This window comes from Lygodium microphyllum, unplaced genomic scaffold (assembly GCF_053477565.2).
Source record: "Lygodium microphyllum isolate KBCC unplaced genomic scaffold, Lygodium_microphyllum_v1.1.10 scaffold_35, whole genome shotgun sequence".
Taxonomy (NCBI): domain Eukaryota; kingdom Viridiplantae; phylum Streptophyta; class Polypodiopsida; order Schizaeales; family Lygodiaceae; genus Lygodium; species Lygodium microphyllum.
This window is the reverse complement of record NW_028229518.1, coordinates 1519536-1534281: the sequence shown is the minus strand read 5'-3', so window position 1 is coordinate 1534281 and position 14746 is coordinate 1519536.

The following is a 14746-nucleotide window of genomic DNA, read 5'->3' as shown; positions in this document are numbered from 1 at the left end:
TGAAGAGTCAGGAAGTCATGCTCTGATACCAGTTGAAAGGTGAGAAGGATCGAAGCTTGCACTCGAGAGCTATGGTGGGAGAGCAAGAGCAAGAAAGAGAGAGACAAGAAATGGGAACTCCAACAGTCACAATGTGTGACCGGGCCTTCCTTTATTCAAACTGTCACTAAAAGAATAAAGAATAAAGTGACGGTGACGGGCACTCGCCACCTACAGTGTGCAGTGGCGGTGACTGTTAATGTAGTAATACATGGGTGGCTAGATGGAGGCGCCTTTACCCCCAACACTACCAGAGCTACTTGGATTGATCAATAACCTTGTGGAGTGGGAAGCAGAGACAATGTTAGGAGCGAACACATACTCGAGAGACTTGGGTGAATTTCCAGTCACGATCCAAGACATGGTCAACGATTACGACCTACTAACTAGGATGGTAATCCACGATAGGCTAGTAGAGGAGATAGTGGCAAGCCTAGAGGAAGAGAGGAAGCAATTAGGAAAGCGCTACAAGGCATAACTGCCTACAACCGCAAGTAGAGAGCTAGGAAGCTGCAGTAGGACATAGATGTGCATGAAGCTCGACGCATGCTAGCCTTAGTCGGTAGGAGCAAAGAGGGACCAAATGCGGAGAGAGAGGGAGCGCTAGAGGCAGACCTCATGTTGAGCGAGCTTGTGACCAAGCGGCTCATGGACAACACGGCTGCCAAACAATAGAGTGTAGCAATACTGGCGACCTCGCTACTCTTAGGCCTAGGAATTACTCAAGGGGTGAAGAGCTAATAAAAATCCCCGTAGTAGCTAACCAGCTGGACAAGTACCAGCCTATTAGCGACCCATACAATTTCATAGAGAAATTTGAGTAAGTTTGTGAGGCCAACGGTCTTGTGAACCTTGCACAACACTCCCAGGCATTTGGGCTCTACTTAGGCGATAAAGGTAGGACGTGGTAGACCAACTTAGATGCGATGGAGCAAGTGAACTTTTCCCGATTAAAAGATCTCTTCATTAAGAGATTCTCAGAAGCAAGATACTCTGCCAACCTCATAGTCCGACTGATGAATGTCAGTCAAAAGGACAACGAGGACATAAGAGACTACGTCATTCATATGCGTAGCCTCTTTAAGAAAATCCCTGCGAACGAGCAACCCAATGAAAGAGCTGTCTCCATCGTGTTCATAAACAGAATCCGCACCGAGGAGTTGTACAAGGCTTTAGCGAGCAACTCTAGCTTGCAGGGAGATGTGTTAGCGAGGGTCTTTGACGAAGCAATTAGGGTGGATGACTAACTGAGAGAGAAGCTCTCGAAGTTCGAACTGCGACAACTCTAGTCAGAGGACCTCAGAGAGGACCACAACCTATAGCGAGGGATCAACCCCTAGTATGTAGAACAAGGGGAAGAGTGTAGATCAAGCACGGGAGCTAGCTGAGGTCAGAATGGAGCTAGCACGACTGGAGGAATCGGTGAGGAAACCAGCACGATCGCATATCCAATGTGTGCATTGTAGCGGCAACCACGTCCCAGCCGAGTGCCACGATCCTAGATTTAGGCCTTGCACAAATTATGGTAGGTTCAGCCATGATGCCATGCATTCTAGGTTGCCTAGGAGATTCCCCTATGTCCAGCAGTACAATCCACCATACTTAGGGAACATGCCATCAAATTTATTTGGAAGAGAAGCCCACCAGCTATAGCACTCCTAGCACCAAACGATGTAAAACTAGCCATCCCTAGGATGGAGATCAACCCGACAGGCATACCATGGCCACTAGGACCTCACGTAACCCATCCACCAAGCGATGCTCCAGTCTATTATGTGGAGGAGCCTAATGAAGAAGAAGCCTATGTGAGCCCTTACATCTCGTACAACAACAAGGGCAATCTAGTACCGATGGACTATCGACCAGTGCTAGTGATGGCATTAGATAGAGGTAGGGGCAGGGGATTTGTAGGGCCGACCCAAGATCCCCAATCTCATGTTGGACTTGTGGTATCACCCGAGCCATATCTCATCATGCTATCCAGAGAGAAAACAAGCAAATAGGAAAAAAGCTGACCTTAGATGTGTCGAGTGTGGCATCACTCATCTCTTTGCCAATTGCCCTAGAAGGAAGCCACCCTCTAGCTCGACAATCATGCCATTAGTGCCTTTGGGGCTGCTCGGAGTCGAGACATTCGATAGCGAGGACACACCCATCTCGCTACATGTCATGACCAGAGCATAAACGAAGTAGGTAGGCATATCATTGCTTGGGCCTAGCAACTTAGACGTAGTCTCAATAGGAAAGAGGAGCCGAAGGAGAAGGAAGAAAAAGACTAACACAAAGGTCACACTTAAGACTGAGGATGTGACAACACTAGTGATTGGCAAGAAGGTCACATATGCAGAGGCAGAGACCACTTCTCCAAAGACGGCAGAGAAAGGGAGTGCTAAGGTAGGGGAGTATCCTCACCCTAGGTGCCAACTCAAGGCAATAGCCAAAGTCAAGGAGTGGGTAAGGGAAGCCCAGGAGCACCTCAAGGAAATTGAGCCTATCTTAGAGGACAAGATTGAGGATCTCTCTAAGGTGAGCATGCCAGTCTCACCTACACGACCAAGGTCGAGAGACGCACCCATGCCATAAGCAGTGCCACCTAGGCCAAGCTTAGATGCTACAGACCATCTAGTCAGTCAAGAGCAATGGCCAAGAAGCACAAACCTAGGAAAGAGACAAGCAACCAACAACCTCCTCACGATGTAAGTGACCACCCTAGTGACTATGAGTTTAGGAGACCTACTCAGGCAGCACCCCACGTTATGGCAAGAGTTGAAACACTGGGTGGAAGAACCGATGGAGCATGATGCCGCTGACTTGCATGATCATGATGCAGTCATGCTAATACCTAGCTTGATGCTACACTCAGTGCCAAAGTCATTACACGTCAACGCCTTCTAGGAAGGCACTGAGATGCACACAGTCTTGCCTATCCTAGCCCTATAAGACGTAACACGGAAGGGAGTCGTAGATACTAGGGTAGGAGTGAGTGTGTTAAGCCATGCTGTTCTCCAAGCTTGGGGAAACCCACTTGTCAAAATCTCTAGGTTCAATGTCACTCTAGCTAACGGAATGAAAGTAAGGCCATTTGGAGTCTTGAAGAATTGGCTAGTGAAGATTGTGGGTGTCTAGTTCTCTGTGAACTTCATTGTCATGAAGGGAGCGAACTACGACATATTGCTAGGCCGACCCTGGATGAGGAATGCTCGAGTTGTCGAAGATTGGGGCAATGATCTAATCTTCTTAGGAAATCGAACAGAAGCAGTAAGGGTCGAGATGGACACTTGGAAGTCGACCCCTGTCGACCTAGATGCCATCTCTGCCATGCTCAAGGGTGATGTGCCAGTAAAGAAATCGTATGGTCCATTAACCAAGTATATCTCTTGCCTTAAGGATGAGTGAGATTGGATGCACGTACTAGCGACCATCGATCTCCCATTCTCAAATGAAGAGGAGATGTACAAACAGGCTACAAAAACTGCGAGCGTGTCGAAGAAGGAACCCATAGTGCCACTTTGCATGATGGCCAGGAGCTCAAGCAACCAACTAAGGCCTATCTCTTTCCATGTTCCTAGCAACAGGCTAGAGATGAGAGTCTAGGAGATGATGAGTAGTCAAAAGGTGACGGTTCTAACAATGAGTATGAGGACTGCCTCTCTATTAGTGAGGAAAGCAAAGAAGAGATAGACATTGTAGAGTATGACAATGAGGGAAGAGTGATAGGGCAGATAAGAGCAGACTCCAAGGCTTAGAAAGGGAGTGCTTACAAGATCAAGAGAGGAGTCATGCGGATGGAGTGCTATCGCTCCTGGTTGGAGCACATAGGAGTAGTAGATTACGAACAAGCAGGGATAACCAACCACCCACAACACCCTTGCTTAGAACGGACACACCCATCGAGATACGACTACTGAAACTCCTTCCTTTAGTGAGGATTGCGATTTTAATTCTAAATCGGAGGTTAGTAGTACGGAGAGTGACCTAGAGATACCTTGACCTCCTAAGACCAAACACACTAACGGATACCTGCCGGTCCACTTGAGGCGCAGACGATTGAAGGAAGAAAGGAGAGGACGTACGAAGGAATTGGAGGGAGAACAATAGAAGAAACTACAGGACCTACCAAAATGCTTCACGAAGTTTAAGAAAGGTGATAGGGTAGCAATCCTACTGGGGGCGAAAAGAAAAGGACAGACAAGTGAGCCGATCGAGGGACCCGCAAAGGCCAAGGAAGTCAACCTGGCAGGGGAAGGCGAGAAGCCTTGACCTATGTTTATAGCTGACAACTTGACCGAGGGGGGAGAGGCCAGTCTCATTGTGCTCTTGCAAGAGTACATGGATGTGTTCGCCTGGTCCTTAGATGAGCTCAAAGGAGTGGATCCTAGAGTGGTGACACATAACATACCAATGGCCCCTGATGCATGCCTGTAAAACAACGACCGTATCCTATAAATTCGCCGAAACATGCCCAAGCTATGAAGGAGGAAATTGATAAGCAAACGAGGGTAGGATTCATCTACGAAATAGAGCACACGAACTGGGTATCACCAATCATAATAGTCATGAAGAAGAATGGGAAGATCCGAGTGTGTGTGAACTATAAGAAGGTTAACACTGTGACAAAATGGAATAATTACCCATTACCATACATGGAGCACATGCTCAAAAGGGTAGTAGGTAAAGAGGTCAATAACTTTCTAGACGGCTTCTCAGGATATAACCAGGTGCAAGTACATCTCCCGAGGATAGGCACAAGACCGTGTTTGCCATTGAGTGGGGTGTCTTCACTTATATCGTAATGCCCTTTGGGTTAATGAATGCACTTGCAACCTTCCAGCGTCTAATGTGCACCATCTTCAAAGATATGCTTAGACGAGAGGTAGAGGTGTTTGTAGACGACCTATGCATGCACTCTAGCTGGCATAACACTTGGAAAAGCTACAAGCGATCTTTGAATGATGTCGGCTTTACAACCTCTCATTGAACCCCTTGAAGTGCTAGTTTTGGGTCAAGCGTGGATGCATCCTAGGGCATGTGGTATCCAAGAATGACATAGCCATTGGCTTTTCGAAAGTCAGGGTCATTGTTGACTTGTTGCCACCCAAGGATTATAAGGAAGTTCAGTGTTTCTAAGGTCATACTGGATACTATCGGCACTTCATGTTGAATTACACAATGATTGCAAGACCATTGTATAAGCTGCTAATCGTATTCGAGTGGATTGATGAGTGCCAACGAGCATATTAGGAGTTGAAGAAGGCTCTTACAATTTCACCAATCTTACGATCCCTAGACTAAATGAACATCACCTTCCATGTGTATATAGACGCGTCTAAATTTGCTATTGGAGTTAGCCTAGTAAACATAACTTGGATTACCCCGTGAGTTTTGCTAGTAGGCAGCTCATTGACATGGAGATGAATTACTCCACCACAGAAAGGAAGGAGTTGGCCATGGTATTCGATGTAAAGAAGTTTCGATACTACCTCCTAGTCATGCCTTTTACCTTTTTGTAAACCATCAAGCCTTGCTATATCTTGTAAATAAACCTTACGTTACTAGATGCATTGCAAGATGGTTACATCTTCTTCTAGAATTTGATTTCTTTGTGGTGGTACGCAAGGGAAAGTAGCACTACATGGCTGATCACATGTCCCGAATAACCATAGGAGAAGCCGCGGACAAGGCATAGCTGATGATCTGCCGGATGCTCATCTTTTTAGCTTGCCTAGCGAGAAAGAATTATTTAGAGCTGATCTAACGCTATACTGGGTGGATGACATAGTCCAAGTGCTAGAGCACGGTCTGCATGAGAGACCTATCCAGAAGGCGAGGCTTATGAGACTTATTTTGAAAATCCAACCTTACTAGTTGATAGCTGGTCAACTTTATAGGTTAGGGCAAGATGGGTTGCTATGACGATGTGTGTGCGAGCACGAGATGCACGATGTGTTGAGAGAAGCACATGGTGGGATTGTTGGAGGGCACTTTAGCAGGGATATGACGGCCTATAAGATACTGAAATCTTAGCTGTGGTGGCCCACCCTATTCCGTGATGCTGCTAAGTTTGTAAAGCATTGTGATGAGTGCCAAAGGACTCAATTTCCTGCACGAAAGGATAATGTGGGAGTTGGCCCCTATCATTGCATGACAATCCTTTGAAAAGTGGGGAATCAACTTCATTGGACCCATCAGTCTCATAGCACAATACTCATAGGCTAGATATATCATTGTAGCATTTGACTATCTTACAAAATGGGCTGAGCCACGAGCCACCAAGAAGAACGATGCTAGGACCACAACAAAGTTCTTGTGGGAGTAGGTTATCCCATGATTTGGTTGCCCTATCAAATTAGTAAGCGACCAAGGCACTCACTTTATCAATGAGGTGATTGCCTACCTGCTCTCAACTTTCTTAATCATCCACAGGAAATCCTTACCCTACTATCCTCAAGCTAATGGCCAAGCAGAATCCACAAACAAGATCTTAGTCAATGTCCTTACAAAGGTAGTTTCTACCTTGTGAAGTGACTAGGACAACAAACTTATGGCAGCAGTATCAGCCTATCAGACATCCTATAAAACGACTGTGGGACAGATGCCCTTTAGGATGACCTATGGGGCTGAGGCCATCTTGCCATTAGAATTCTTTGTCCCTAGCTTGAGGATAGTAGCATAGGAGAGATGGGGAGGGAAGAAAACTTGGATTGACTGTCTCATGGAATTGGAATGACTCACCGAGGCGAGGCTCCTAGCCACCCATGCCCTAATTTGTGAGAAAGTACGACGGAAGATGTGGTTCAACAAGCACGTCAAATAACACAACTTTGAGTAGGGAGAGCTTTTTTTGCTCTACTCGATAAAGGGTCACAAGTAGAAAACGAAATTATGAGGATTAGGACCCTTCCAAGTACGCACCATTAGTAGGATGGGTAGCACTGGTGCAAAGATCGGATGACGTAAGCGCGCGTAGTGAGCGTTAGAAGGTCCCCAAGAACAAAAGAACTCTACTTTTTGCACACAAATCAATGTAGAAGACTTGCACGACATGAACAAGAGACCAATTGGATGCAATCTCCCCCCATGCCTTGTGTGAGCGGCCCACAAAGCATGTATTTTATGTATTAATCATCTTCAAGCTCAAATAATAGCCCAAATTACAAAATAGCATGCTTTTGGCTTTTAAGTTTGCTTTTGTGCCAAATAGAAATAAAGCTAATGGGCGGGCACCCAAGAAATCAGGCATACCAAGTACAATGTCCAAATACAAATATCTGAATCGTGTGCCCATGCGCATACAAAAATAATAAATAAATATCCAATGCCTTGATAAATAGGTGCGACAAAATATAGGTGCCATGCCTAAGGTATGCGCCCATCAAAATATAGATGATAACTCGAATACACGCTATCCTCCAATGCTATCCACCGCCACTGCTACTATCTCTATACATCAACTGAAGCATTCATAATCGTTAGTAAAATAATACAATTAAACCGACAAAAGTGAATATCTAGCAGTCTTCAGCTACATAAATAAATCAATTGGTTAAAAATCAATCCTAACCTTAATTTATCACGAGTGCGCACTCTAAACTCATAAATATTTATTAATTTAATATGTATTTTGCAGAATCACCCGTTATGGAATCACCCATGTACACACTAAATTAACAAAACGCCCGAAAAGGATAGGCATCCCCATCGACTTCTCGCACAAAGAATCCACTTTGTGTATGAGCCTCGGTAATAAAAGTTTACGGAATCCACCGTGAAACATGCCTCCTAGCATCATACCCCCAGGGTGGGATAGCAATTGTCCTCAATTGCTATTAGCTCAATGTGGAGCTAACAGAGTGGGGAAAGCATTTAAATCTCTAGTGTGCATCCATTGGGCCTCTTCAATAGGATGGTTTTTAAACTTGACCAAATATCTAGAATATCTACGGCCAGTTCTAGTGGTCATAAAGCCAGTATCTATAATAGCTTCAGGCTCAAGGATTTTAGTCTCTTCATCTAACAAAGGTGGGTTTTCATAAATAGGGTGTACAGGCAATTGGCCTCTAAAGGGTCGTAATAAACTAATATGAAAGGTGTTGTGAATTTTCCAATGTGGTAGTAGTTCTAACTTAACTGCATTGTCATTGATTTTGTGTATGATCTTGAATGGTCCATAGAATCTAGGTGCTAATTTCACTACTGGGTGTTTATCTACACTTTGTAATCTACGTTTTTCTATTCTTAACCAAACATAGTCATCAACTTTAAAATTTACGGCCTGCCTTTTCTTATTGTCTTGTTTTGTATATGATTGCTGGGCTTTGGCAATCATATCTTTAACTTCATCAAAAATAGTAGCGTGCATGTTAGCAATATCATCAGCAGTCTGAATCTTATTTGATAAAGATGCAATAGGTGTAGACAATCTATAACCATAAATAACTTCAAATGGTGCTTTCTTTGTAGCTGTGCGTGGAGTATTATTATATGCAAATTGAAGTAAATATAGATATGTATCCCATGTATCTGGTTTTGAAATAGTGTAAGCACGTAAAAGATCTAAAATAGTACTGTTAGTAGCTTCTGTTTGACCATTTGTTTCAGGATGAAATGCAGATGAAAAATCAATCTTTGTTCCTAAGTTAGCAAACAAAGTAATCCAAAAATTATTACAGAATCTAGAATCACGATCAGAAATAATAACTTTTGGTAAACCATGGTTAGTAAACACAGTTTTCAAAAACAATTGAGCTGCTTGAGATGTTATTAAAGTTTTCTTGCATGGAATGAAATATGCTTGTTTACTAAACCTGTCTACAACAGTCCAAATCATATCATGGTTAGCTTTAGTGTTAGGTAAACTAGTAATAAAATCCATAGAAATCTGTTCCCATGGTCGTGATGGAATAGATAAGGGCATTAGTAAACCATACTGTTTACCATGATGTCTTTTAACTCTTTGACAAACTAAACATTCAGAAACAAAGTTAGATACATCAGTGTCCATATGTGGCCAATAAAAATCTTCAGTCAATGTATGCAAAGTAGATATAATACCTCTATGACCTTGATATGGAGGACAATGAATGTCATTCAATACAAAAGATCTAAATGGAACTGTAACACATAATCTCTTTTCCTAAAGCATGAATCCATTATTGTAAGACAGTGAATCAATAGGAATCCAGTTATTTACAACTAATTTATTCCAATCAGCATGAAAAGTAAGATCCTGATGATAAGTATCTTTCATAGGGATAAGGAAATCAAATGATATCACAGAGATATTATGAATTGTTGGACTTCTACTTAAAGCATCGGCTACTACATTCTCTTTTCCTGGTTGATATTGGATAAGGGGATGAAAACTTTGAATGAAAGTTGTCCATTTGATATATCTGTCAGATATTTGGGGTTGACTAAGGAGATGTCTAATACTTTGTTGGCCAGTCTTAATCATAAACTCAGAACCCATTAAATAATGTTTTCATTGATATAAAGCTTGTACTACATCTAGCAATTCTTTATCATATGTAGAATATTTAAGTTCAGATATTTTCAGTTTACAGCTAGAGTATGCTATGGGATGGTTATCTTGCATAAGTACGGCTCCTATTCCAGATCCACTGGCATCAGTAACTACTAAAAAGAATGGTCTATTGAAATCAGGTAGTTGTAATACAATGCATGTTTCAATAAATCAAAAGATTTTTGTTGATTATCAGTCCAGTTATAAACAATACCCTTCTTTAAAAGTTTAGTCAAAGGCAAGGCAAGTAATGAAAAATTTAACACAAACTTTCTATAAAAACTAGCAAGACCTAGAAAAGAACGTAACTCATGCACATTTTTGGGTATGGCCAATTCAATATTGCTTCTATCTTTTTAGGGTCAACCTTAATACCTTCTGATGAAACAATATGACCTAGATATTCAATTTCTGTTTGAAAGAATTCACTCTTTTCTGGATTAGCATACAATTGATTATCTTTCAACAACTTGAAAACTAAAGACAGATGTTCATAATGCTCTTTCTCATTTTTACTGAATACTAAGATATCATCAAAGAATACTATAACACAATGCTGATATTTCAGAAATATGCGATTCATCATGTGACTAAATGTAGCAGGTGCATTAGTCAATCCAAATTGTGTTCTAAATGCAGTTTTGAATATATCAGATTTATCCAATCTCACTTGATGATAACCAGATTTAAGATATATCTTACTGAATATGGCAGAACCTTGTAGTTTATCCATAAGATCATCAACCCTAGGAATCGAATAACTATTCTTAACTGTAATTTTATTTAGGACGCGATAATCAATGCACATGCGATAAGTATTATTCTTCTTCTTTACTAATAAAACAAGTGCGCCAAATGGAGAACTACTAGGTCTAATTAATCCTCTGTTTAGCAATTATTCTACTTGATTTTGAATTTCTTTTTGTTCAATTTGGTTATGCCTATGTGGTGCTTTACATGGTGGTTGTGTACCAGGAATTAAATCTATTTTGTGATCTTTAGGACGTGAAGGTGGTAGTCCAGGTGGTAAATCATCAGCAAAACAATCTTTAAATTGAGCAAGAAATTGTGTATGCCTAGGATGCATATGTTTTTCTTTAGCTTGAAGTTCATTCACCCAAATTAAATAAGATTTCCTACTTTTACGTAATGCACGTTTAGCTTGAGTATGAGTAAGCAGTGGAAAATTATTAGAAGCGTGCATACCATGCAATGTAATTTGTTTTCCTTGAAAATAAATTTTAATTGAATGAGTGGAATAATCTATGTCAGGATTATGCTGATGACGCCAAGGCATACCTAGGATACTATCACTAGACTGCAAAGGTACAACTAGGAAATTTCTTCGTTCAGTGTATTCACCAATTTTAATTTCTAAGTTATGCACCTCTTGTGTTCCATTATATCTTGTGCCTAAGAATGCTGCTTTAATGTGATAATGTGTAGAAACAGTTTGTAAATTCAATTCTTTCACTAACTTTGCAGAAATAAAATCATGTGTACTACCATCATCATGGAAAATAATCTTTTCTTTACCATGCACTAAACATTTCATTGTCAACAAAGAATGTGGAGTTGGCATACCTGGTAAAATATCTGAAGTAGTGGCAATGTCGTCTTCATCTTCCGTAAAGTCAGGCATTTCCTCTCGTTCTTCTTCTTCCATTGCTCCAAGATAATTGATATGGATAGGTGGTTTCTTCGATTGGTAATTGGCTGCTAGATGTCTAGGTTGATGGCATTTGTAACAAACTATGGGTTTGGCTTTAGATACATTGTTGGCAATTGCAAGAAGTCTAGGAATATTAGGATTTGGCTGTGAGGATGGTTTAGGGTTTTGATTGGTATTTGTTGGCAAAGCAGGTGGTCGTGTCCAAGACTTACGAAATGAAGATGGAATAAAACAGATTGAATCTTTTAAAATTTGAATTGAATTGCTTGGAACCATAGTTACCATTTGCTTGAAATTGTTGTGGACACTTGTCTCTTCCTCGAATCTTGTCTTCAGTGTCATGAGCCAAAGAAATTTCATCTTCGAGGGTTGTAGGTTTGAACATATTGACTTCAGCATAGTAATGTCCAAGTAAGCTAGACATACTTGCGTTTGTGAGTCGCTTCAGGTACATCTTCTAGCATGTGTAGTTGCAGTAGGGCATTCCAAAAACGTTCGGTGTATTGGGAAATAGGTTTACGATCTCTTTCTTGTAGAAGATCCCATTGCTTTATGACTTTTTCATGGAATTGAGGAGGAAGGAAATTCTGCAAAAACTTATTTTTGAAACTCTCCCAAGTAGTGGGACATGGCTTTTACGGTCTTTGTCTTTTTCTCAAATCTTGTGTTCAGTGTCATGAGCCAAAGAAATTGCATCTTCGAGGGTTGTGGACACTTGTCTCTTCCTTGAATCTTGTCTTTAGTGTCATGAGCCAAAGAAATTGCATCTTCGAGGGTTGTAGGTTTGAACATATTGACTTCAGCATAGTAATGTCCAAGTAAGCCAGACATAAACTTGCGTTTGTGAGTCGCTTCAGGTACATCTTCTAGCATGCGTATTTGCAGTAGGGCATTCCAAAAACGTTCGGTGTATTGGGAAATAGGTTCACGATCTCTTTGTTGTAGAAGATCCCATTGCTTTATGACTTTTTCATGGAATTGAGGAAGAAGGAAATTCTGCAAAAACTTCTTTTTGAAACTCTCCCAAGTAGTGGGACATGGCTTTTACGGTCTTTGTCTTTTACGGTTGCGGTGTTCGTAGTCTTCGTAAAAACTACGTATGACCTTCTGTGTGTGTTGAAACTGGTTCAGCAAGTCTGCGTATGTGAACAGAGTCTTCCAGGGAACAATTTTGTAGTTCTGTGCTTCTGCGCAGGAACAGTCTTTATGGGAGTAATTGAGGTAAGTAGGTTTTGACTTCTGGGAACTTGCAAGACTTGCAGAGTAAAACAACTTGCAGAACTTGGTAGACTAGGAAGATTTATGACTTGTAGCTTAGGTGACTAAGCTTATAGGGGGGGTTCTTTTTTTTCGCTGATTACTGCGTCAGCATGCCGTGGCCACAGTCGTCGATTTTTGGAGCTTAAAGCTTTATTATTAAGCTTAATAATATCGCCTCCTCAAGCCGGTCCTTCGCGATCAGAGGCTGTAGACAGAGGTTCTTGACCGCCAGGAATCCATCCGTATCGACCGTTCGCGATGAAACTAGCTGTAGAGCTTGATCGTTCCAGGAGCTCCGCCTTTGCGCAAGATGGGTAGTGATTGGAAGCTCTTGATCTCAGCTTCGCTTTGATACCACTGGTGCACAGATCGGATGCCGTAAGCGCGCTTAGTGAGTGTCAGAAGGACCCTAAGAACAAAAGAACTCTACTTTTTGCACACAAATCAATGTAGAAGACTTGCACGACATGAACAAGAGACTAATTGGGTGCACTCTCCCCCCATGCCTTGTATGAGCGCCCCACAAAGCATGTATTTTATGTATTAATCATCTTCAAGCTCAAATAATAGCCCAAATTACAAAATAGCACGCTTTTGGCTTTTGAGTTTGCTTTTGTGCCAAATAGAAATAAAGCTAATGGGTGGGCGCCCAAGAAATCAGGCATACCCAGTACAATGTCCAAATACAAATATCTAAATCATACGCCCATGCGCATACAAAAATAATAAATAAATATCCAACTCCTTGATAAATAGGCGCGATAAAATATAGGCACCATGCCTAAGGTATGCGCATGCCCATCAAAATATAGATGATAACTCGAATACACGCTATCCATCGCCACTGTTGCTATCTCTACACATCAACTAAAGCATTCACAATCGTTAGTAAAATAATACAATTAAATCGACAAAAGTGAATACCTAGCAGTCTTCAGCTACATAAATAAATCAATTGGTTAGAAATCAATCCTAACCTTAATTTATCACGAGTGCGTACTCTAAACTCATAAATGTTTATTAATTTAATATGTATTTTGCAGAATCATCCGCTATGGAATCACCCATGTACACACTAAATTAACAAAACGCCCGAAAAGGATAGGCATCCCCATCGACTTCTCACACAAAGAATCCACTTTGTGTATGAGCCCCGGTAATAAAAGTTTATGGAATCCACCATAAAACCTCACGGAATCCACCGTATCAAGGAATCCACCGTGAAATATGCCTCCTGGCATCAAACGTAGAACTTGAAACCCTTGAAGGTGAGGGCATAGGCTTCTTTAATGGTAGTCGCATGAAGAAGTACTACCCTCCTACACATCCACTGCATGAGCCCCCTATGCTAGAAGCCCCTCTCAATGTTCGTATAGCCACCGTCATCAAGTTAGAGGATGAGGATGAGGAGGTTGTAGCACCGGCATCCTTGTGCATCACGACAACTGCCCAACACACACACACATTTGATGCCTTGATTGACGAGGGAGTTGACTTCAATGTCTTGACTCACACTCATTGGACCCTCATTGGTCAACCACAGTTGCAACCCACTGACACTAAACTCAACCCATTCGGGGGCAAGTCATATGCACTCCTAGGGAAGTGCAAGATCGCAGTCTCTATCGAGTCTGAGAGCCTACCAGTCATCTTTTATGTATTTCCAAATACAAAGGATGCAAGTCAAGAATCACTGTTAGGACACACTTTCAAGAAGCAAGCACATTGCAACGTAGATTATGATTGTAGCGTATTCACCTTGCCATTGGCAACGTTCAAATTGTAACAGCTTTCAGCAAGGGCAGCGAGGCTCCACCCAAGCCTGCCATGCCACCGATAGAGCTACCTAGGACCAAGCCTAGGGAGGGGGGTCGTGAATCATCACAACCCACCCAGGCTAAAAAACCACCACCAACTAAGGCCATCTCCAAAGCCACAGAGCCCACACTTGAATGGGTGCTAAAGCACCAAAAGAGACCTACTCGTAGCCAATAAACATAGCCCCGCAAGGCTAACAACTATCATTCGAAACCTAAGAGATCAACTCGACACTATCGACATAGGCACACAATCAAGCCGCGATGGATCCCCAAATATCTTGCAAGCCCAATGATATTATGAAGGAAACACCTGAATATGGGTGCCCAAAAAGGGAAACCCTAGAAACATAGCCCAACCACGACCATCGCTTGCACCCTATCTCCAGGAAGCCCCACTCCTGCTAAGGCACTGAACACCCAGGAAACCCAAGC